The sequence below is a fragment of the Sciurus vulgaris genome, assembly GCF_902686455.1.
Source record: "Sciurus vulgaris genome assembly, chromosome: 11".
Taxonomy (NCBI): Eukaryota; Metazoa; Chordata; class Mammalia; order Rodentia; family Sciuridae; genus Sciurus; species Sciurus vulgaris.
In genome coordinates this window covers 84600793-84627854 of record NC_136472.1, presented here as the reverse complement: position 1 = coordinate 84627854, position 27062 = coordinate 84600793, and the positions used below count along the sequence as shown (strand labels likewise).

The 27062-nt window shown below is 37.8% G+C and overlaps 1 pseudogene across 1 annotated transcript in view; it reads right to left on the bottom strand.

Moving 5' to 3' along the window:
• Positions 1-27062, bottom strand: part of LOC306639887 (afadin- and alpha-actinin-binding protein-like) — a 182442-nt pseudogene that overhangs the window by 49098 nt on the left and 106282 nt on the right. The window lies entirely within an intron of this gene.

Below are 27062 nucleotides of genomic sequence, written 5' to 3'. Positions count from 1 at the left end.
TCAAAGGAAGACCTCGAACACCTGGTATTGTGTGACAGAGTCAGAATACTTGCAGACAACCTGAGAGGGCAATACGTGAAGTTCCATTGCAGCTTCAGTCCATCACTAAGACTTTATTCTACAACTGAAGTTGTGGTGGAAATCCCAAGATAGAGATGCCAGGAATATGGACTGTCTGCTGAGGAAGTTGCAGACAGTGAGTAGAGCCAGCCCAAGAGAAAGGCCATGTGGGATGCAACTGTCAAAGTCATAAAGGAGGAGTGCTCCAGTCCTTTGAAACACACATCCTGCCAACAGGTACCTGAAATACCATACATGAAGCTACAGGATTTGATGTTTATCCTGCTGGGTTTCAATCATGCTTTTGTCTCTGTTGTTGTTATTGTTGTTACTGGGAATTGAACCCAGGATCACTTAACCACTGAGCCACATTCCCAGCCCTTTTTATTTTTTTATTTTGAGACAGGGTCTTGCAAAGTTGCTGAGGCTGTTCTCAAACTTGTGATCCTCATGCCTCAGCATCCTGAATTTCTGGGATTACAAGTGTGTGCCATCATGCTGAGCTTTCCCAACCCCTTTCTTATGCCCCTGTTTCCCCCTTTTGGAATGGGATGTTTACTCTGCCTGTCCTCTTTTGATATTTGAAATATGAGACTTGCTTTTTGTTGTTTACAGGGTCTCACAGTTAAGAGTTGCCTTGAATTTCAGAACAGATTTTAGACTTGAATTTTTGAGCAAAGCTGGAACTTTTACAACTAAGGAAAGTCTTAGTGATGGACTGAAAGTATATTTAATTGGAGATGGACATGAACCTTTGAGGGCTAAGGAAATATCGTTATGGTTTGAATCTAGAGTGTTCCCCACAGGCTCATATATTGAAGGCTTGGACCCCACTGCAGCAGTGTTTAGAGGTGGAACCTTTGGGAAGGTGATTGGATCAGGACTTTAAGCTCATCAGTGAATTAATTCATTGAGTAATTAATAGTTTTGTGACATTGAAAGGTGGTGAAAACTGTAGGTGAAGCCTAGTTGAAAGAAGTAGGTAAATCACTGGCGTCATGACCTGGAAGGGTATGTCTTGTCCTCAACCTCTTCATTGCTTTCTGTGCTTCCTGGCCACCACGTTCTGTCTCACTACAGGTCCACAGCAATGGAACAAGACAACCATGGACTAAAACCTCTGAAACCATGAGCCAAAATACATCTTTCCTCATTTAAGTTGTTTCTCTCAGGTATTCACCACAATGACAAAAATGTTAACTATCACATTCGTCTTCTGAATTATTTTTTCTTGGTATGGTTTATCTTGTTACCTTTCTGTAACATAACTAATCATGATTCAAAATTGTCTTCACAGGGCATGATTTCTTAGAAATCATGTGTTTATCATGAAGTTGCATACCAACTTCAATTTTGATGTTTTAAGAGGACATTTCTAAATATAAGTTCACCTAAGTTATAAATTCTGCTGTCCTGAAATTTCAAGTCTCACATAGTGTATCTCTCTGCTTGCCACTGAATGGTTTCTAAATTTTCTTCTGCCATAAGAATCGGGTTCTCTGGACCACCCTCAGTTCACCTCCATTTGTCAGAACCATGTGTCCAGTATGTTGCAGACACATTGAGAGACTACTTCTGGATCGGTCTTAGAGAAACAAACCATTTCAAGATGCTGCTGGGTACTTATTCTATAGTTAAAGACCTTGGAGGAGTCCAGAACTCAATTCATGTCAATTTGAGCACTCTTATTCTTCTAAGACATGACAATCTGTAGGAAAGACTCATCTGCCTCCTTCCAAAGATGTTTCGACTTCCCCCACACTCTCTCCTTTCCTATGTTTTTTTCCTTGTCTATCATCTTTGGTTCAACCCATGCTTTAAGCCATCATACTACTATAGTACTAATTTTATGTCATAGGAGAAGAATTCAATAATAATTGCATAACTTCTGTAATATCAATACTCTGTCTCCCCTGCTTCTTAAAATTCATCCTTTTGATACTCACTTTCTATCTCATGTGGTCTCTGGAATGTGAATTTCCATCTGGGTTTTCCCATTACTTCTGTCTTTAGCTGAGAACCTATTAGGTAAGCATGTCTCCCTCTACCTTCTTCAGAATACAATGGTATGAATTTTCCTCTTCTTACTCTGGCAGGTTGGGTTTATAGCATGAAGGATTTATTCCTTACACTTTCTTACTTAGACTCTAGAATTTATAAAAAGTGTTCCAAAGTTAGATTCTTAGAATAATTGGAGACTCAGATATGCCTGGCATTTAGTCCTCTTCTCCAATCAACCGAATAGCTATTTTTGTCAGAGATCTTTCAATAATGAATCAAAAGTGAGAGATGGAGACTAATGAAGATGAAATTTCAATGCAATCAATTATAAATACACTGTGTCACCACTTCATTATAAACACTCAAAGCTGAGAAACTGAGGGTTGATGATTTCCTTTCATAATACGCAACGGAATAGACCTCCCTCTCACATGAGTCTTGAGTGGGAACACTGGCAAGAAAAATGTTCAGAAGAATAAATGAGTTTTCAACAATGAGTGAGTAATTACCAGTGATATGATAATAGGAAGCAAACATACTTCCACAGTTTGTAAATACTTGAGGCATTGGGAAGCCACACTGCTTTTCCCTTGTGTTTTAACTACCCTTTCTATTGTCTCCTTGATGATAAATTACCTCTGGCTTCTTTTTTCTTCTTTGTAGGATTTGCTTCATCACCCAGGCAGCCTCTACTTACTGTAGTGCGAAAGCAAAGGGAAAAAATCACATGATTTTTGACAAAGAAAAGAAAGAGAGAGAAAGGGGAAAATGGGAGAAGGAATTTCATCAAATAGAGGAAGCATTAGTAGAGCAGATGAAGGGGATTAAGGAGAAGGAAGAAGGATCAGGAACAGGGGAAAACAGTGTAATGAATCTGACTGAACTCTCATATGTGCATACATGGATGTGGCATGGTGCGTCCCAACATTGGGTATGTCCCAAGGATACTAATGAAAAGAAAAAGAAAAAAGCAAACTGCAAATGGATTGAAGAGGGACTAGCAGAGTGGAGGGAGGGGAGTAGGGGTCAGGGGAAGTTCTGGGAATCAAATTGGAGCAAGCCATGTTCCATGTTTTGGTGATTATATCAGGGTGTATCCTGATGTTGTATATAAGTAAAAACAATTTTTAAAATAATAAAGATATCTAGGAAGAAAAAAAGAAAAAGTCAGGAAACTTCATCCATTTCTTGGTATCTCTTTAGCAGAGATATGAAATAATAAGACCTTTAACTGAACTGAGAAAATAGTCATTATCCACCACAGATATGTGCTCCATTGGGCTCAGCAGGTCCTAGGATCTTTGGGGGTTTTGGCAAACTAAATTCTGGAAGATGACATGATGGAAGATAAAAGTGATTTTTTTTTTTATTTATTCCATTCACACAGAAAAATATTTCTTTCTAAACCATAGGAACTTAGGACACTTAAGAAAAACAAGAAATGATGAAATGATAACCCAGTTTATGCAGCAACAAGAAAATAATGCATGAAAATCACAGGGCTCAGAATCTTCACCCAGAGAGATGAATTTCTGTGGGTAATAGGGAAAAGTAATAACTAAGTAGCTAGTATGCAACTGCAGATCCTACTGTCAACCAGGAAACACAAGTTATGGAATGATTCCAAAATCCCTGTATTTAGTAGGGACAAGAGCAAGAATTCACTCCGAGTCAAATTTGCATCATTTTAACCAGAGTCAAGGTTCAAGAGCAAAGAAAGTAAGTCTAGTTCCGATACAGGAAGGTAGTCATAGATGTGTAAGTCAGCTTCTGGTTGGAGAGTGAGATATATAACAATCTCCTTCCTCCCCTACCTTTGGTCTCATCTGCAGTTAAATGGACCATGAGTAAAGAACTGACTCAAAGTGTTGCTAAGACCCTGTTCCTCTTTTTATTATTGTTTGAATTGAGACACAGGTGGGGCAAACAAGAATATAAGGGGCAAGAGGGCTCTGAGGTCATAATCAAACTAAGTTCTTCAAAACAGCACTTTATTTTCATTTATATAAACAATACTATTGCCTAGAATTTTTTTGAAAACCACTATGGCAATCGGAAATGAGAAGCCCTTGTTACAAATCTATTTTCTTTTTCACCAATTACATGAGCTCATATATCTATCATCTGAACCAAATTTATTCAGCTTAAAACAGAATAAATTTCCTAGGACATAATAGATGTGAAAGTTAAATTTTGTATTTGCAATGTTGGGACCCCCAAAAGGATACCTGCAAAGTATGACTCATTAGCATCAGAGTACATATAACTGAAGGACATTTGAACGGACCTCAGAAGCAAAATCTGACTTCCCAAAGTCAACCATAAAACCTAGAAATATTATTCTTTCCTTCTCCTGCCTTTCTGTGTAATAACTGGCCATAAAGAAATTATGTGACCTCCTTTTCTCATGGAAAGTCAGAAGACTTGCATTCCAAAAGCAGACATTTCCCATACCCAAGAGGAAGGAAGGCTACACAGAGGCCAAGACGATTCTGAACAGACAGGCCTCACTGTATTCCCATCCCCCTCAGTCTATCCCGCTGGATCCTACTCTCTTTGTGGAATCAGGCTTTTACACAAGTATCCAAGCTTCATCAAACCTAAGCAAGAATACAAATAGTTCCCCCTGGATCTTTGGACCTCTATTTCTGAAAGCTCCCACGCTGTGTAAAACTATTATTAAATAAATTTGTTATGCTTTACTTTTGCTAACCTGTCTTGTGTTATGGAGGTGTCAGCTATGACCTTTTTTTTTTTTTTTTTTTTTTTTTTTTTTTTTTTTTTTGATATGTAAGTAACTGGTAATAGTAGTTTGGGTCATAAAATAAAGACCATAGATCTAAGATAGTGGATATATGTTTGGATTGTTAATAAAAACATCCTTTCCTCTTCCTTAAGCTTTTCCTTCAATTTTGATATACATTTTTTATCTCTAGTTTTTCTTATTAAATATAAGAAATATATTTTATTCTCCTCTAAAACATTAAAAGAATATTAGTATAATTCACACTCCTAATCTATTTTTGCTAAAGTTTTGAAATTATCACTTAATGTAAAAAAGTAATAAACCAGCTTTAAGTAGTTAGCATTTTAATGTTCAATTGTTAAGCTTTATCAGTATCTGTGCACATTACCTGATTCCTTCCAACAAAAATGAACAATATTTTTAAAAATACTTTTTGTAGGTAGGCACATACCTTTATTTTTCTAATTTATTTATATGTGGTGCTGAGGTTCAAACTCAGTGTCTCACACGTGCTAGGCGAGTGCTCTACCGCTAAGCGACAACCCCAGGCCCAATATCATTAATATTGACAAAAGATTAAGTTCAGGACATTGTTGATTGTGACAAAACTTTATATATAAAAATTCTTTAAACATAGAAGATAAGAGATTAACTTAACCAATAGACTTGAGCTATTGTTTCCTCGATCAACTGGACATTATCAGGAATATTTCTGTAACATAAAATCCTTTATATTTACCATTCTTCTCTATAAGCTGGTGGTGATTTGCCCCTCTTGTTAATGAGATAATAAAAAGAATATTTTTATCCTGCTCAACATATCCTGCTTATTCTTTATTTGTTAAGTGCAAATCTATTTTCATAAAGGCATTTTAATTTAAATTTAAATGTCAGAGAGTATCTGACATTTCCTGCACACCACTGGAAGCCCTCCAGCCACCCTGGCAGCAAGCAGGCTTCTGCAGGCTTCCATGGCAGAGTGCCTGCCCCTACCCTGCTCACACACATAATCATAATCCACCAGTTCAGGATATTTATCACCATGCAGGGCCACCCTCGGCCAACAAGGAGAAGAGCTGATGGATAGTGCTTCTTCTTTCTTCCCTAATGTGAGTGGTTATTAGATACACCCAACTCCTTAGATGAAGCAACTAGTCACCCATATCAGTGGCCATTGTATCACATTATTGTGTTAGTTTTCCTTCTTCTTCATTCATTCCTTTCCTCCCTCACTTTAGCTCCTAGGATCATACTCCAAATAAATTATCTGCCTTCAACCTCTTTACTCAGATTCTGTTTTCAAGGAAAGTTATGCTAAGATAAAGATACTTTTCAAACACCTAACCATTCTGTACATGGGTAGATCATTTATTACAAAGCTATAACCCATTTAATGAGTGTGTTTTTCCCATTTACAGGTTTGTTTGTGTCCATTTTTGTATTTGAAATAAGAATCCAACCATTTCCAGTACAGTATCTTTCTGTACTGCATTCAACATTAGAAATGCAATTGAACGAATCTGCCTGAAATCAAAGCACCTGTACATTCTACTAGTCTTAAGCCCAGATAGATGCCAGGAAAGGTTTTTCAGGCAGCCAAACACATATTTGTATTTGGAAGTACAAATATGAAGAAGATGCCAACTCTGATTCAGGGGGAAAATGGATTCATATTCATATGAATAGCCACACACATGCCTACATATATATGAATGATGCATTAGATGTAGTTATATGATATATATGAAACACCATTTTACTTATAGAGAATGAATACAGAAATAGTACCTAGTTAGACCCTTCACCCAAATATCTTACCTGCTTCATCTTCCCTGAATTATTTTGAAAACATTACTTAATATCTCTGGGTTTCAGTTTTCTGAACTATTAAATAAAAACAATTATAGCTATTTTAAGAAGTTTCTGTGCAGATTCAAAAAACCAATGTATTGAGTGTTTGACATTTAACATAGGGTACCTACTATTGTTTCTCTGTTACGTAATCTATATTGTTATCATTAAGAGCAAATTTCATTTGCTATCATTAATGTAAAATGATCATTATAATTGATTCCAAAAATATATGAGTACCTTCCCAGTGCCAGACACTGTGATAACCAATACAACATAAGAAGGAAAAATGGTTACCAAAAATGAAGTTGGGTTGTTTATTGAACGGAGAAGAGAAAGCTAGATACAGGCTTTGAATAGGATCTGGAGATAAAGATAGAGGCGGCAGTAGCCTCAATGTGTTCATGGGGTCACAGGTCCTCTGAATGCACAGTGCACTGCATGACAGAACTCAGAAGTCTAGTGTGAGGTTATGACTTCCAGAGTCTGTCATTTCTAGAAGAGCAGCACTTCTTATCATCCTGGGATCCATGACAAAGTCACCGTCATTGCACTGCTGGCTTTTCCCCTCAAGAAAGGCTTGAGTTATAACTCACTCAGCCAGAGCTATTTAGCTGCCCTTTCTCTCTGTCCTATTGTCTGTTTTGTCATCATGTGCATTCAATTAAGATTGATATCTATACTAAGGGAATCTGAGTTCTCACGAAGCCCCAAAGAGAAATCACTCACTGGAAACCAAAGTACTAAGGCTCTGTTATGTTCCCAGGGCAAACTGCAACTGAATGATGAAGTGCATACTCTATTTTTTGTTGTTGCTGTAGTTAAGTGTATTTCAAATGATAGGATGAGACTCAGGTAAAATACGCCAGTAACACATGCAAACGAAACTACTCTTTTTATTAATGGATGGGAACCCTTACATCATTTTCCACTGTATTTTATTCACAGTTATTTTCTCTGAGAACAAGAATGATTTACTCTTACTTAGGCTTATTTAAATTAACAATATATATTCCCTCCTTGATAAATTACATTGAATTAATCCCTTTGGACTGCACTGAGAACAAAATATTGGAGGAGCTGCTTACTCATGAGCCCTGTCAGAGCTCAAATCCTGCCCAGACTTACCAATGGGAATTGTGAGAACCATGATGCTGCTGGCAAAACAAATGAACTGCCCCCGAGCAAGAGAAATGCCCCTCACCATGTGTCAGATTTCACTCACACATCTAAGAGACAGAGTCTGGGATTTCCTGTTATGAATGAGGATAGTATGTTCACTGTTAATACATTCAGGTTTGGGGGAGTCCTGGAGCTTATATAATTTGGGGGGGCAGGTAATTTTGAAGAAAGGTGATTTTAAAATATAAATGGGATGTTAGCTATAAAAATCAATAAAATTGATATCTTAGAATTGAATAAATTTTAATGTTAATACCACAAATATTACCAAATATGAAAAAAAGATCCATGTTATGTTTACTTTAGTAAAGGCTTGATTCAAGCTGTAAAACTTTATTCACTTTATATTTTATATTTTGCTTTTTATTTATTTATTTTTTTGTGGTGTTGGGGATCGAACCCAGGGCCTTATGCTTACAAGGCAAGCACTCTACCAACTAAACTACATCCCCAGCCCCTTTATTCACTTTTATGTTTGGGGTTTTTTGTTTGTTTCTTATTCTTTGTCTCTTCAGATAACTATTTTGTAGCATCATTCTGTATAGAAAGAAAAATAGAACTCTTTTCTATGGCATGGTTGATCAAACATTGTTTTCTATTACCATGGCTTTGAATAGGCATCAGGAGAACTGAGTCCTGTTTTGGGACTTGGTTGATGGCTGGTACGCAGACAGTGAGAAGAATTAGCCAAGACAGAGAGAAGCAGTTAAGAGTTGAAGCAGTTAAGAGTTTAAGCAGTTAAGAGTTTATTGGAGGAAGACACACTGTACCCTTATAGCGGGGACATGACAAAAACATCTGCTCACTGACTCTGACGGGTTCTGGGCTTATATGAGCTTCTGAGTTCTTTGTTGGCCTTTGGCAGGCTTTTTGCTAAGAGTAGTTTATGCTAAGCCGGGGATTAGGCAGATTCCTGTGACTTGCCCATAATGCCTATAGCACAGGCACCAAATCTCTGTGACTGCTTCTTGGGATAGTTGGACAATCTTTCGAAAAATAGGACCTTTCTGTTTACATTTTGGTAAGTAGGCTCCTATGGTTATGTAATGGGACAGGATGAAAGGGAGGTCCTAAGGCTCATCTCTATTAATAGAGGTGGGGTGGTACCTGGGACGAGGATCCCTACCTATCCTGCCTTGATGCCTGTTTTCTATCTTACATGCCCAATCTTTGGAGTAACATTCCACAGACTACACAGACTAGCCTCCAGCTTCTTCTAGTAAGTTTATATAATTCCAGGGCCACATGTAGTAGGAAAAACTCATACTGTAATATGACCTCTAGCATTGCATTTTCCTGTCACAATGCCTGTCACAGCAAGAATTAGGACTATTTCTTGAAACCACGTAGACCAAGAGGTACTTAACTATTCATGGAAGTGACTTCTTTCATAATAGAACTATTACCATCCTTTAGACTGCTTGTGACAAATACTGCTCTTGATCCCTCACATGGCAAATTCAGTCTCCTATTTTTCACCTGAGTATATGTGCAATATATTTTTGGACCTCAGCATTGAATTCAGGTCCTTTAACTTCTTTATTTATATTTTGTGCTTTTGTATTTCTCCAAGTCCCTCTAAGTTGAGAAACCCAGCATTGAGTACAGAGCCCTCCTAAGCATGGTATCTCCACTTTATACAGTAGAATTATGGTCTACCTACATATCAGAGGGCATATGGAGGATTGCAAGTTTGAGACCACCATTAGCAACTTAGTGAGGTCCTAAGCAACTTAACAGGACCCTGTCTCAAAATTTTAAAGATAAAAATAAAAAGGAAAAGGACTGGGGACGTGGCTCAGTAGTTAAGTGCCCCTGGGTTCCTGGTACAAAAAGAAAAAAAAAATATATATGTGTGTGTGTGTGTGTGTGTGTGTGTGTGTGTGTGTGTAAATGTGTGTGTGAGTATTTAAATTAAAAAAGGGGAAAATGGAAACATGATTCTTCAAGCTAATCATCCTTGTAAACTATGCTAATAAAAATTATTGGATGATTAATCCCATATTAAGAATTCTGCATTTTAATTTAGGCATGAGATCTTGGAATTTGAAGAAAAATATGATAGAAACCACTACTCTTCAAACTGTGCTATCATTACATGGCTTATAGCCTTTTCTTTCTTCTCTAAAATTCCCTTGATGGTTTATAACCTTAAACAGTGCTAGATTTGAAAGCGGGGACAAATTTAACACTTACACAGAATTCCTTAATGTCATTTCTTCTAACAAGCTTAGTGAGAAATGAAAAGTTGAAAGAAAAGACATTACTTACTTGTGTGCTTCCTCCAAGCAAAGAAAATAAACGTAACAGATTCCAAGCATTAGTGAACACTCTATTACCCCATTTTGTTAAGAATCAAATCAAAAGGGCCATCTGTTCTTGATGGTTCCTCTTTCTTATGTCCTTGCAAACTGTCCCCAGCACTGGAAGAATTCTGCCTTGCCATAAAGAATCCCTCTGACTTCAAACAGACCATTACATGAAGACAAGATCTATGTATGACCCCAAGTACTTACTGCAAAAGAAAGAAAAAAACCAACAAACAGATATGCAACAGTTGATCTTCTATTAATCAAAATGCTCAGGAAGTCTCAGTTAAATTGAATTTTCCATTTAAATGAAGGATAAGCATAATATCCTTCTATAGGACCTGCTGCACAGGACCCTGTTATTGGGCCATGCTTCTCACTGGCTTTTAACCCAAGCCCTCTCTTGATGAACATAAAGATCTCCTCCCACCCCATAGCTTCAGCTCCATTACATTATGTCCAGAGGCCTTGCTCTCACCTCCAAAGTTAAGAGCATTTATTTTCTATGTATTCACATTAGCCATGAAGTTTCACTTTGTTTTCTGATGCTGTTTACATTATAAGAACAATATATTTTTGTGGTGTTTCAACTTTAAAATTTTACATTAAACATGTATTTTTATACACCCGCTAGGAAAATGTGTTTTCCTAGGGGAAAGTATGTCTTTACCCACTCCTTAACCACAAGTGAGAAACACTGTTCCAAGACTAATGATTCCAATTTTCTGCTTTAGTAAATAGGATGGAGAGAACATAATTGAATTCCCATTTAGCGCTTAGGATTTAATTGTGCCTCCAACTTTGGATGATAAACTCAAATCTTCAATATATAGCATTATTGCTACAGACTCTCAAAATAAGCAAACTTGACTTGGGAGGTAGGCCACCAAATCTGGAAACACCACCGGCACTACTCTCCTGTTTTTTTTAAACAAATTCTAAGTTACCATGAACATTATTCAGAATTTTAAACTAGAAAACATTTAAGCTGTACTATGACAATGCAGTTTTGGTGATTCTCCCCCCACAGTGTCTTCTGTCATTCATGAAGAAAGAAGCTAATCTCATGTATCATTGCTCTGCAGCTCTCCTATATTTGCAGCGTGTGACCATATTCCCATGTTAGTATTTGTTCATGCTCTGGATATTAACTGTTATAGTTGTTCTCACATGCTATTGGCAATTAATTCATCATGCAAAATGCATGCTTTGGTGCCCTCCTACATCCTGACTCCACTCTCACATTTCCCCAGGCTAATGCCATGAGAGCACCTGAATTTTGCCTCCAATTAAGAGATATTGAGTTCAGGAAACAATAATACAACAGGCTTGAAATGCTTTATTTTTATTTCACCTTTTTCATTGTCCCTTTAAGTTTCACCTTGAAATTAATTAAGAGAGGACAGTGAGGTGAGATTGCACCATTTTATCCAGGTGATAACCTGCTTCCCTTTTTCTGGATGTCTCCTGAAATACCAAGATTTCAAATAGACATTTAAACGTGATTAAGGCATCATAGTTTGTTTCAGCTTCCCTTGGTCACCCAGGGAATGAAACCCTCCCCTCTATTTTTTGCTTGTAAGTGCATAAAACTATGATCATATCATAGTATAATGTTGCCAAAGGTGAGATAGACAATGTGTCTATATAAATATAAATATATTTTTCATGTATATTATATATACATATTATTATATAATATATATGTATTTCACAAGGTCACAAGTTGAGGAAGAAGGAAGTATGGTTAACTTTGGATAGACAATAGAAGAGAGGTTTTGGAAAGGGAAAAATTGTGGTGGCTAAATCACCTTGCATCCCACAGAAAGTCTCATTATTATCATTGTAGAACAAAAGTCAGTGGTGAATAAAATCCCAGTGTCTGCAAAGAGATAAGAAAACTAAGATTACTTCCACAGTCACACATAAAGGAAAACAGGTAGCAGTTGTGTATACCTGCATTTAAGACCACAGGACAGAAAATCAGAGATGAGTTTAAATATATTCATCTCTTTGTTTCAGCATTACAAACCTCAGCTATGATATCAATGTGCTGCTATTGGTTAAAAACTGTTGTTAAAAAAAAAACAACAACAAAATCTAGCATCCAATAAGTTCATTCAAGCCTGTTACTAGGGTAAGCATTGCCTTTCTCAGTACTGAAAACAATAAAAGTAAAGAAACTGACAAGTGTAAATGAGGTGTGAATATCTGATATTGAGGACTCAGGAAGAATCTGGTACCAGTTAGACCAGGGTGTGAACAAAGTGTAAGGCAGAGTTTCCTGAAAAATTCCTTCATAATCCTTTACAGTCACATCATGTCTGTTTCGTATTCTCTAAACAAGGGTTTACAAGCTAATTTTGAAATCACTGTGGCTGCTGTCCCGCTCACCCACACTTACTGAGACCACCATGCATCAGGCACTATGCTGGGCATGGGTGAAAGGGATCACAGACCCTTAAACAAGCAATTACCATGTCTTGTTGAATGAAGCACTAGGAGCCCAATGGGAGCCAAACTAAACTCATTCTAGAAGAATCAGGGACAGCTATGGAGGCGATGACTTTGAACTGGTTTATGAGCATATTGCACAGGGTTCTTGGTTACAACAGGAACTACATTTGGCTATTCTTCAGGAATCAATTTATCAGAGGAAAGCTCATGGATCTTCTAAGAGTCTATACAGACAGAAATAACACCCCAAATCTCACCACAAAACCAATCCAGTGAAGACACCACTGCAGCCTCCTTGGGATTCCAGTGCAATTACTTGGCCACAGGAGTTGAATTTTTGCTACCTCCAAAAACTGGATGAAGCTGTCATCATCCCACACCAGAGCGCCTCCATGCCACAGCCCCTCTGCACAGCTCTAGCTGTCTGATTCTGAGTAGTGAGAGTGCATTTGACTGGTGGAGCCTGGGTCACATAGAACAGGGACCTGGAAAGCCCATTTTCAGAATTTGGGCTTCTGGAAGAAAAGAATACCTAAAGAGTAGAAAGAGTACTTGACATTTCTATACATCAATAAAAGAACAATGGTCCACTTCAGAAGTCAAAAAAGACACTCACAGTATAGATCAAAGAGGAATAGCAGGTATGGAGGCCCCGGTAATGGAAGAGCATGACTTCAGAGCAGAGCTGCAAGAAACTCACCTAGCAGCAGCTCAGAAGTACCTAGCAAAGAGATGAGACTCTGTTAGTTACTATTATTAATACCATTATTCCCACATGATATACACATCATATCTTGAATGCTTTGCTGACACCACTGTCACTAGCCAAGGTCCAGTGCTTGATCTGTGGGGACTGAAACCGTAGAGTAGGCCACTAAGCCCTTCTTCTGCTCATCTCAGTGTCTAACACATTTGAACCTATGAAAGCTTTAGAATCATTAAGACCTTTAGAATTATTAAGAAACATCCTCAACTGAAGCTTGTCTGGAAATATTTCATGTTAGAATGCTTAAAATCAATAACATGTGATTCCACACTATACAGAGGTGGGGCTCTATTGGCTAGGTAGCTGGCATGTTATGCACGCTATATAACCACCTGTCTTATATACCACCTGGTATATAAGACAGGCACAGTAGATAATTCCTTAGTACAAATACTTTATCATAAACCGTGCTTGCTTTGCAGGAGTTGCCAGAGTGGTTTGTATTTATATTCACATACCTGTGAATATAAATACACACTCACCTGACCCTGCCAGGAAGGAAATAAGCAAAGGAGGAAAAAATAGGAAAGAAAAGTATTTTTCCAATTTGTTTGACTTTCTTACTGCAACGATAAATTCCACTTGTATAGAAAAGTCCCAATCCTTTAATGATCAGTAAGTCAACAATTTTACACAATGTCCAATTGGTGAAACAACCACGTGGACAGGCAACACCTCCGAGATCAGTGTCACTCAATAATTAGCACACTCCCTTCTCATTTCTAGCATTTTAAAGATGGCTTGTACAATCAGCTTGTTATAAATACTGCTTCATCAATAAGTTATTTTCTGTAATGCCAGAACTGCAATTAAATCCTTGAAGTTTTCATATTTAGTTACCAATGCAAAGAAATATCCCACTTTCCTGGTCCAGGCATTTCCATCCTCTATTACTTCCATGGACTTTTTTCTGAGGTAACTTTTTTGAGCTCTCCATTTTAAGTACGTTGTTAAACAAACTCCCAACAGAAAACAGACTGTTCTAGCTCAGCTTGCCACTAAGAGCTACCTAACCAGAAGGTTCAATATCTCTATATTCTATCTCCATTTTTCTTTCATATGATAGTTGTGATCGACTTTTAATTAATCCACCAGAGACAGCTAGAAATCTAGGGAAAAAAGCTTGCTGTCCTCTTCCCTCAGTGTTGAATGTTTGTGAGGTTCTTTGGCAGTTTCCTGATAGGTCTTGAAGGAGTTATAGAAGGCAGGCTCCTTCCTTTTTTGCTCATATTTCAGTGCTAGGGATTGAACCCAGTGCCCCACACATGCTAGGCAAGAGCTGCTTTCTGAGCTCTACCCCCAACCCAGAGAGATCCGTTTTTAATAGTTGACTGATTTGAATACAATCAAGAAAGACGTGGGACTATATAGAAAGACAAATGATACTGCACCAAAATAGAATATGAAACAGCTTGGACAATCAGTCTTCAAACTTTTACTAGAAACCCTGCAAAGACCACAGTGGACAAGACTTCAGAAAAGTAAAGAATCATTTCAGGGAAAATGTCATGACGGATCAACTCTGTACTTACCAGTAGACACAATTTCATATTTTAAATGAAATACAATTAGCAAGGAAACAGCCTGGCTTCTCCCTTCCCTGAACAATACTTATCTACCCCCACATAGAGGTAGCTTACTTTATAGGACAATTTGGGGTTTATAAGACACATTCACAGACATCGTCTCTTCTGGTTCTCACATCAGGCAGATAAGGTAGTCTTCTGTTCACTTTAGGAGGCTGAACTCAGAATTATTTCCCCAGATCGTGCAGCTAATCAATGAGTGAGTCAGGCCTGTAGTCTTTAGTCTGCTCACTTCTAATTTCTGACCATTCTCTTTTCATTGCCCTTTAAACTGGTACTTGTCATTATTCATTCCATAAAAACCAAGCACCTGACTGTGCTTGTTCCTGAAGAAGAATCTAAGGTAACCCCTTCCCAGGTCCTCCACCTTTGGCACTACCAAGTGAGAGGGGAATGGTGCAACTGCCCATCACACCAAATACGAGAGGCCAGTCAAGCACATATTTTCACTGCTGTCGCCTTCTTAGCCACTTTGACAATGGAAGGTACCCAGCAAGAGTATTCCTCCAACAAATGTCAAACTGTACAATGTATAAAGGCCATGTCCTACCTATCCCTACCCTAAATCTGCCTTTTATAGAAACTTTTTCTTCTTTACCTTTCTTGTTTTAGTAACCTTCATTTTTAAAGATTTTCTTCATTTTCCTGCTTGTTATGGTCCAGTGATGAATCCTTAGCAAAATCAAGAGCATATCTACACAATGAGAAGGCTATAAAAACACTCACCTAATTAGACTCAATTAAAGCCAGAACCTACCATGACCTTAGAGGAAATTCAAATCTCCATTTGCCATTCATCTTGATTAATGGCTTTTTTTATTTCAACACAGTATCTTCAAAGAATACAGAAATGTCCAAGGCCTTGTCTAACCCATCATTTACGTCTTACTTTACACAGTCTAACCTCTTAATCACTATTCCCTGTCTTGTCTAAATATGCAAAACTTGAATAAGACAGTCTCTGCCCTCATGAGACTTATATGAAGTTGAGCACTTGAAGAAGATAATTTTTTCATGAATTATCAGTCTACATAGCCCTAATCATATGTCCTATATTTATAAAGTGCTAAATATTTATTAAATTGCATTGCAATTATAGAAAGAGTCAGGCATAGGCATTCTGATAAAATTCTTGTTACAATCACTGCTGTATAATTTAATCGTTATATAGCAAAAAGAAGAAAACTCATGATAAGATTTAAAGAACTAGTGCTGAGATCTAAAAGTTAGCTTAGTAACCTAAAACATCTCATATGTCTCTCATTATTGAGTTGCCTCATCTATACTTAAAGAGTATTTTTTATACAAATGACACAGAGTTATAAAACCCAGTTGGACTAATTAGTCATTTTAAAAAACAGTTTAAAACAAGTTTTTCTACATTCGTTTCAGAAATTCTATTTCATTCTTTAGTTTCATCCCCTTCTCTTCATTTTTAATCACTAAATTTGCCTAACGCTTAAATTTTTTTTATAGTCAATGAATAAAAATTTAATTTTTTTATATCCTGAATTTGTTTCTGGTATAATTTCAAGGCCAGCAACCATCATCAATGCTTCACATATTTTTCTTTACTCATTACTGAAATTACCACATGAATTATATTATTATGTCATTCAAACACCAAACAACCTCATGAATTAGTTTTGCTATTCCCAAATTACTGATGGAGAAGCTGAGGCATATGGCACCTCAGTGACCTCTTAGATGACCTTGAGAAGAGCCTTTATTGAAGATGGTGACTGCATGTCACTAAAACAGCTCAACATTCCAGGAGTAATGAATAGCTGCTTCAGCATTAAGTGGAAATGCATGGCTAAGAGCAGTGGCAACTTTTCCTGGGTTTTGAAACCTGTCTTTGTCACCAGGAGCTGTTTAGCTTCAAAACACCATCTTGTAGCTTGTTCTTTGAATGACAGATTTAGGATGACCTTACCTCTTGTGAAATAGAATAGGCATCTGCTTAATAAAGGAAATAAAGAAAATGTTCCTTCACTCTTTTTTCTACCAGCTACAATTTGTTTTAAAATTACCCCCATTAAACAGAGAATCGATAAATAGTGAATTTGAATCTTGTCTCTTGCAGCAAATGAGTTATATCACTTTGCTGAGACTCATCCACAAAATGGAGGACAGAATCTACTCCACACAGTTGTGTGATAACTAGACAAGGTAATGTGAAAAGGTACCCAGGGAGCGCCTGGCACAAGGTATTATGCTGGGCTGGCATCAATGAATTTGACTGTGTTTGGCTGTTATCATCTGTTATTTACATCTTTCCTCTCCCTTTTCATAGCTCTGCTAATGTCTTGGACATCAATATATCACTACTATCTCCAGTTCCAGGAAATTCAGTTCAAAATGAGAAAGGTGGGGGTAGTAAGAAAGAAAGAGAGAGAGAGAGAGAGAGAGAGAGAGAGAGAGAGAGAGAGAGAGAGAAAGAGAGAGAAAGAGAAAGAGAGAGAGAGAAGTCACCAACTGGAGACATTCTGCAATAGCTTTCAATAATTCTGTTTTTAAAGCAGTAACTAGGAGTCTATATCCTACCAGCTGTTTTTAAAAAAAAAAGTTGTAAAATGTTTCCCTTTCCCTCTAGAATTGTGCTGACACCCAAAAGCAATATTAAGAATTCTATACCCACAATTGCATTGGAATAAATAGCTTAAATTTTTAATACTTCCCTCCTGGTACATCAGCTAAGAATTAGCACCAAGGGCAAATCTGGACTTCTCTCTAGGAGCTCTTCTGCTCCCTGAGGCTTATTTTTAAACCATAATCTACTTACTCTAAGGGGGAGTTGTTCCTATAACACTAAACTGAAATGTTGTAAACAGAGTTTGATGCCTCCAGACATTCTGGGTGGGAACTTAATAGCTGGGGTAATTTTGACTTCAGGAATATGTATTGGGAGTTGAGGTGAATAGAAACAGTCTGGTAGAGGAGATCCACTCAAGCATTTTCTAAGTTAAGAGTCACTGCTGGCCTAATGGAGTAAACATATACAGGAGCAGAAAAAGGGTCAGACAGGTAGGCAAGCCAAGAACCAAGAAGTCAGAGACTGAGGCAGGACAGAATCCAGATCAAGCTGCAGCAGAGCATGGCAGATGAGCCTTTTGCTGGCACAAGGTTCCACTATCAGTGATGAGAATGGTCTGACTGAAGTCAGCATTTGACACAGCTGCCCAGTGAAAGGTTCTGGAATTGGGAGGAACAGTTCTTCGTGTGTGGGGGAGTACAAGTCAAATAATCCACTGCCTAATGAATGTAAAAAAAAATGGGGGGGAAGAATAGGCAATTTTATGTTTCTGATCTTTCTTTGTTATCTGACATTAACCAAAAAACTTAGGACACATTCTGGCTTCTAGGACCCTCACATTAACTCCTGGTCTTTGTTTGACAGTAATTGTGTCCGTCATCTTCTAAATTAGTATCTTCCTTCTCTGTCTGTAAGATCTTGCCCACCTCCATGCTTGATCTGCCATCTATGTAGAGTTGCCCTGAAGGTGAGTGTCCCTCCCTAGACCTCACTCCTGAATGCCAGTGCCATCTATCAAGTGTGTAAAGGACAACAGGCAGGCACTTCCTTATCCAGTCTGTACTGCCTGGAAATCCACCAGCCATTGTTTTTCTCTTCTTCTCTCCCTTTTGGTTCACTCAGCTCCTCCTCTTACTTTCCCCACTCTGCCTCCCTCTCTCTTTCTTCCCAGCCCTAACTCTACCTCGTCCTCACCCTAAAGCACACATACTTTCAAATACCTACACCAACAGAAGTGCAGTGTCATAAAACTGCTCTTCTTAAAACTTGATGTACATACAAATCGCCTGAATGTCTTGTTACATTTCAGATTCTGATACAGGAAGTTTGGGGTGAGGTCCCAGATTCTGCATGTCATATACCCCCAGGTTTCATTTGTGCTGCCAGCCCCAGGCTATACATAAAGTAGACTAGCGAACTGGAAGCCAGGCCACCTGTGTCAGACTCTCACCTCCACTGCTGCCTTACTTCAGACACTGAGTTAGTACTCTTCTGCTGGGGTAACAGTGTCTCCATCTGCATGTCAAGGTATTATGGTTTGGATGCAAGGTGTCCCCAAATATTCATGTGTGAGACAATGCAAGAAGGTTTAGAGGAGAAATGATTGGGTTGAAGGAGTCTTAACACAATCAGGGATTTAATTCCCTGATAGGGATTAACTGAGTGGTAACTGAAGTAGTAGGGTGTGGCTGGAGGAGGTGACAACTGGGACTTGGCTTTGGGGTATATATTTGTATCTGGAGCATGGAGCTGCTCTCTGCTTCCTGATCACTATGTAAGTGAGTTCTTTCTGCCACACTCTTCTGCCATAATGTTCTGCCTCACCTCGAGTCCCAAGGAATGGAGCCAGCCTTCTATGGATTGAGACCTCTGAAACTATAAACCTCCAAATAAACTTTTCTTCTTCTACAATTGTTCTGGTCAGATCTTTTAGTCACAGCAGCAAAATAGCTGAGTAAAACACAAGAGGATAGAACTAAGAATCCCTGAGGTCTTGTCCAGTTCTAACAGCATAGCTGGAGAACTGAAATCTATGTAGCTACTAAGATGTAAGCCATTTTGTGCGGCGAACCCTATGAAAAAATAACTAGGATTTAGTAACAATGCTAAACTAAACTAAGATTTTAATAGTGACATTAAGTGGAACGGAACACTATCTCTGAAAGATATGGTTCCAGAAAGTACACATTTTTAGAGACATTAGACCAGGGGCAAAATTGGCACAGTTAAAACAGAGTGCTGTTTTGTGAAATAATAACTGTTTGAAATTACTTCTTTTCTCCGTGGGTCTGTAAATCAAATGATAGCCATTAGGAAGAAACCCAGAGAACAATTACTAATAAATAGTACTGAAACAAAAACTCAAAAATAAGATTATTCCAGGTCTAATGGTTATTTTTATGTCCTGAAAGCAAAGTAGTTAGAGCCATTCTGTATTTCTCCCTGGTGAGTGTATGACACACAAGCTCCATATTGATTTTTATTTTCCTATCATAGAAGTGGAGTGTGGAAGAAGCAGGACAACTTGGAAGCTACAATTTGGATTCAAGTGTGAGTTCTTCCTCTTTCTCTGTCACCTTAGGCAAAGTGCACAAGCTTCTGTCTCCCAACTGGTAAAATGCAGGTAGTAATAATATGCCAGTACGTGGCTTTGGGGATCAGATTAACTAAGATTAATGAGAATGGAAGCTTTACAAAAATTATCAAATACTGAAATAAGTGAAGAAAAAGAGAGAGTAAGAGAAAAGTGGTGAAGAAGAGAGATAATGGAAATTATTCTGTAAATAAGATAGAAAATGTATCTCTTACTATCGGTCTCTCCCAAAAGAATCTTCAAGTGCCCCCTCCCATTTTCTACAAAAAAAAAAAGCACCTGTTCTTGAAGGATCAACCTGATCTTCCCTCTGCCCACTTTCTCATACAATTTATTGGCCACTCTATTGACAAGTGTTTGTGGAGTCTCCATGTTGAGTGAATGACTGTTATTACTAAATGGTTTCTAATTTAAGAGAAAACTGACATTACCATTTAGAATCACCTGCCATGTGCTAGGTATTAAACATTAGTTGCTTAATTTTTACAACCACACTGAAAATGTTGTGCTTGGACTTCATGGCTAATTAAGCAGCAAAACTGGGATTTCAGCCCCTGAATTATACTACATTTGATGGTCCCTCTGATTGCCTTGGTTCCACAAGCTAAGGGAAAAGGCAGAATCTGCTCCCTAATCCTGTCCATTTCCTATTTCTGCACTGTACCACTTCCCTGAAGCAAAGTTTTTAATCTTTTTCAGCCTCAATTATCTTGTCTGAAAATGGGAAGATACAGAGTATGAGTTCTGATATGTATAGGCACTAAATAAACGTTGATCTTCTTCTTCTCTATACTCACATACATCTTGTCTTCTTATATAATGGGTAGGTCCTTCGACTTGGCAAACTATGTTGACATGTGTTTTCTAATCTAACATCACCACACTCAGAGTTACACGTGTATTAGGACTCAAGAAAATTAGGGGGAGAAGTAAGATATATCTATCTTCTTATCAAGAAAGGATAGAGGGCACTCCTTCCTTGATGATGACATGCTCTTACCTAAAGCCACCTTCTATTAAAACACCTTTACCGAATAAAACTTCATAAGCCAAACACTGGGATCCCACTTTCTATACCTCCTCATCCAATAATAAGAGCTACCATGTATTAAGCACCTAACTTCTCTTAAGGAGGTTTATTTAAATGATCTTTTCTCATATTTGCTACAATGATTATCCAATTCAAAACTTCAACAGTGCTGAGATTGGGAAGCCATGAATTCATTCAATAAATATGAAGACTTTTCTAGGGCTCATTCTTGTCTATAAATCTGAAACTTCATAGTATTAAAAAAAATCTTTCAGTTGGAATCACTTCTTCCTCAGTACATGAATTACCTTTTCCGCAACCACAACAGATGGCGTTTAGCCTCTATATGGACGTATTTATGAGTCAAAAATTTATAGACTCTGGTAAAGCCCACCTATTTCTATCAATTAGAACTATCAATTATAATTCATAATGGTTGTGCAGAAATGTAGCTATGGTTGTGCTTAACAAACATCAAATAAACTAACCACTATCATGGGCCAATAAGTGTATTATTTAAAACAATTTCCTGTGACATTTTTCAACTCACTTTAACATTCAGTCTCAGTCACTAACTAAACACTTTCTTCATCTTAAATGATAATTTCAAGGCAGAATCTTCCTGATTAAAGTTTCTAAGAGAATCCTTTTAAAATGTTAGCATTCTTCAAATTATCAGAGGAAAGTCAATCTCATAAGGAAATTTCAGAATTATAAGACAGCTATAAAACCAACTCTTTTACTTTCAAGTATTGTTTTCATTCAACCATGCATCCCCTTGCTGGACTTTAGGATACAAAGATAAATAGGGGGTTTAAGGAACCCACTGTCTACTGGGTGAGGTAAACATGGACTTTGGGACTGTAACCAAGGAAAATACTGGATGAAGAGGTCACCAATTCTGTCTGGGAAGCTTGAAGGAGGTGGTACTATAGAGCTGGTACTTGAACTGAGATTTGGAGGATTTCTAGCAGTCCCAGAGCAAACGGGAGAAAAGCACATGCAAACATAGAGATTGCAGTGGTATAGAAAGAACTCTGGGAACAGTACACAATTCAATATGGCTGGCACTCAAGGCCACCTAAATGCTGAGCAAGGCTGAGGCAGGAGATACTGTGAAGACTCTTAAGTGATTCAAAAAAGGTTTGGGCTATATGTGTGGGCCCAAGAACCCCCAAAGGAAAGCAGCAAGGTCAGAACTGACTTTTGGGAAGATTACTGTCAAAGTGGAGAAACAGATCAAAACTGGGAGACACTGGGTCCTGGGTTTATGGTGATAACACCCAGGTGTCCTAGAGGGGAACAGGATTTCCTACAAGCCTTTGGGTAGGTGGCCTGACTTACTGAAGACCTAAGGTTTATTTTAAATTGAGAGAGTCAATCATTATTACTGCATTAAGTTACAAAATGCTATCAGAACAACTTCTGATTTTAGAGAGGATCCAACTTTTCCCTGAGAGGGAAAATGTGTGTTTAAGTGACATAGTCGTTAGGAAAGAACCAGAGCAAGCACTGAGGCTTTAAACATCCAGTCCTTACCATTCTCCACAGTCTGAAGTTACTCTTACTTGTTTATAAAAGGCTGTTTTTATCATGAGAGCAATTAAATGCTTTTTCCCTTTCAGGTGCTCCTCCCCCCATCATTCACCTGACATTCTGTTTACCCAATTAATTTTCACTGTGTAGGAAGAAAGTCTTTTCAGAGCAAAGGTAAATTTCAGCCTAGGCTATTGTCAGCCTGCTGGATGATTCCTAATTAACTGAAATGAAATGAATGGGGGTTTATTGTTTTTGAAGCTTTTCAAAGCCCTCTGCTTAGATTGGGTTACCAAGCACTTGGCAAGAGAAATGTGTGTTTCATCCTCCTAGGATCTGGAATTGACAATGGACAGATGACATGCAATAAGAGTGTCATTACTGGGCTGTAAGTCCTAGACCCAGCCTGGCAGGGTATTTCCCAAATCCCTTACTAAATATTTCAGTGACACAGGAGAACATTTCAGAAAATGACATTGTTGGAGCAAGGGCTGAGCCCATATTGGTAACATCTCAGTATGTATCTCTGAATTGAATAGCTTTGAGAAACTCAAGGATTGCTTCTCCAGAGAAGAGGAAATCAAAGGCAATTTTATTATCAGTATAATTCTTATTCACACAGCTGTGGGTCTGGTTATGGTTCTGTGGAGGTGGGAAGTAATGAGACTACCACAATCTCGTATGCCTTGTAAACTGGTATTATCATAACAAAGGACAGGAAAATGAAAAAACTAGATGCAGAAAGGCAGGGAGCATGTACTATATAAATACATTGAAGGTTGTAGGGCAGCTTTAAATAAGAAAGGGGAGTGTAGGGGTGTAGATCAGTGGTAGAGAACTTGCCTACCATGTATAAGGCACTGGTACTCAGTGCTGCAACTATGAAAACCAAAACATTAGAAAAATAAATGGCTTGGGGTTTATTTGTCCATGGTCTCTTGAGAAAGCCAAGCCATAAGCTCCTGAGTCCACTCGCTTTGTAAGATTATTCATATCTATCCCTCTAGTTCCCAGATAGGGATGTTGCTTGGAGTGACAATTAATGCCTCTTTCAAAGGCTACATTCATCTTGGGTTGGGGGCAGTGGGTCTTTTTCAGGAGAGCTTGGGAAAAAGTCCTCCACCAGACCCTTCTTTTTCATTAGGGCATTTTGCCATCTGCTTTGGGAAACCTTTCATTGCCCCTTCAAGCTGCAGGTTTATCTGGGTTGGCCCATGAAGTGCCTGTTCAAGCTACCTGTGGTTGGGTGGATAAGTCTGTATAAATCAAAACAAAATGTTGTGACCTGCCTACATACATCAGTTACTGCTTTAGTTTGGATTTTGAATATCCCCCAAAGTTGCATTTGTTAAAACACTCAGTCCGAGGGTGGTGCTATTAGAAAGTGATGGAATCTTCAAGGAGGAAAGCTAGTGGAAAGTCTCTGATTTATTGGGGACATAATCTGAACGGAATTGTAAGACCCTAACCCCTTCCTCTTTCTATTTTTCTCCCTGGTAATGAGAGGTTTTGCTCCAGCAGGCCTTCCTGTCTTCATATGCAAACTCACCACAGGCCTAAAAGCAATGAATCTGCTTTATCATGGACTGAAACCTCTAAAGCAAAGAGCCAAACTAAGTCTTTTTTCTTTATAAATTGTCTCAGGGATTTGTTATAGTGATAGATGACTAACACCACTATTTTCTCTTAACCTTCTTTTGTTAGAAAGAATCTAACCTCAGGATCTATACTTCTATGACTCTCTAATCATCTTATAACTCATTCTAAAATACAAAAAAAAAAAAAAAAATTTCATTCACTAGTTGCCCTTAAAATTTTAACCACTACACTGTAGGAATCCTGTTGCCTTGGATGGTAGACACTCTTCCCTACGGATGTGAAATATTCCCTAAAACAACCAAAAATTTACAGTAGGAAACAATGGTTTTTAAAACACTGAAAATCAAGGAAAACAATGGTCTCCACATGGGGAAAATAAATGTAGGGGATAGAATTGTCCCACTCTCTTGAGATGATTCAGTGAAGTAAGAAGGAACCTGGGCAGAATTGTCTAAACTGAAGAAATGTAACAAAAAATCCTGAGGAACCATAGTTGGAGAGCAGATTGTGGAAGAGGAGAAAACAACACAGAAAAGAACTGGGAGACCTGAAAAGATTTCTTGTGTATTATTTAGTTTAGTGGTGATCAGCACATACATGTCAGGAAACCATCAGAGATTAAACAAATCACCACACCAAAAGATTAGAAGGAATAGAGCCCACCTCACAGTTTGGAAGATTGGATATAAATAAAAAAATGTCTAACTTTTATAGTAAAAATTGTGAGCTTTAGAGTAAGCACTATCTCAGACCACCTAACAAATCTTAAAAGTAATATTCAAAAGGACCAAACTATCTTCAAGCAGCACAATTGCATCCCAGAACAGAATCTAAGAACATTTATAGGGTTATAAAAATATTTAGGATTCATCAAGATAAAAATTCACATCTGGGAGCCAGATCCACATGTGAAGAAGCAAGAAAACAAATTCATAATGAGGAGAAAAATAAATTAATCAAAACCCATCCAAAACCAAAATAAATGTTAAAGTCAGCAGCAAAAGGAAATTAGAGCAGGTATTGTAACTGTATTTCATATGCTAAATGTTAAGTAGAAAAGTGGGAGATATTTTTGAAAGATTCAAATTGTTCTTCTAGAATTGAAACCTAATATGTGTAAGGTGAAAAATACACTAGTTGGAAAAAAACAACTGTTTCAGTCAGCTATTTTGCCAGTGTGACCAAAAGACCTCACCTACCTCCTTCCGCCACACCCTTCCTGCCTACAGTTACCACCCAGTTAATCCATTCAAATGGGTTAATGCACTGGTTATGTTAAGGTTCTCAAACCCAATTATTTCACCTCTAAATATTCTTGCATTGTCTCACATATGAGCTTTTAGGGGACTTCATATCTGAACCATAACAATTAGACACTGCAGAAGAAAAGACTAGCAAACTGAAAAACTCTAACAACAGAAATTTTCCAAAATGAATCATTAAAAAAAAAAAATACATGGGAGGAAGAGGACACGGAGGAGGAGATGGAGAACAAGAGAACATTAAGAATCTTAAAAATATACAAGTGAGTGGATCCCCAAAGGGGAGGAGCAATATTTGAAAAACTATGGCCAAAAGAGTTCCATATTGGATGAAAGGTATAAATTCAGAAGTTTATGAACTTAAAGCACACACAGACACACACAATATATATATATAAAACTACACTAAGGTACAACATAATTAAATTGCTCAAAACCAGTGATAAAAAGAAAAATCATAAAAGCAGCCAAAAGAAGAATTTTAGGTGACTAATTACTTATTTATGTTTTTATAATTTTTCATTTGTAATATTAAAATGGTCAATTCATAAAGAGGGCATAACAATCTTGAACATTTATTTATGTAAAAGCAGAGGTTCAAAATATAAAGCAAAGGACTGGGGATGTAACTCAGTAGCAGAATCCTTGCCTCAGATGCATGAGAACCTGGGTTCAATACCCAGTAACAGAAAAAATAAAATGAATCACCCCTCCCACACACACACACTCAATAACAACAACAAAGCAAAGACTGATAGAAATGTAAGCTGCAGCAGGGTATGGTGGTGCATGAGGATAATATCAGAGACTTGGGAGGCTGATAATATCAATGACTTTGGGAGGCTGAGGCAAGAGGTTGATAGCAGTTTCGAGGCCAGCCTAAGTAACTTAGCAATATCCTGTCTCAAAATTAAAAAAAAAAAAAAAAAAATGCTTAGTGATAAAGCAACACCCAAGGGTTCTATCTCCAGGACCAAAAAAAAAAAAAAAAAAAAAGAGAGAGAGAAAGACAGAATTTCTGGAATGATTAGTTTTTCAGCTGGTGATTAGCTGCAAGGAGAGACAGAATCACAATTATAGGAAGAAGGAGGGAAGAGCTAGAGAGAGGGATTACAAAGATGTATGACACTTTTAGGGGTTATGTTTTCATTCATTATCGTAATTGTGGTAATGGTTTTATGATTAATGTCATAATGAGGGAATAGTGGTCTATGTCAAGATCAGCCAAATATGACATGAGAGTTTCCACAAAGCACAATTGCTCTATCTACACTGCTCCTGGATCCTCCAAGGTTCCTTTTCAGTGCCTCCCAGAGTATCCATTCTACACACAATTTTGCTTCCTTTGAGGTCACACTCAGCCACTTTCATGTCAGGGTATGTTAGGAATGTGAATAAAGTTACCCATCTTTTCAGGGTAACTCACTGTCACACCAAATATTAAAGAGCTATCAACAGCTTTGAAAGGTTGCCAACCTTTGATTGACACAGTTAAATTATGTTAAGGCTTTTTCTCCATGGGATCATTTAGGTAAAATTCATATAGCG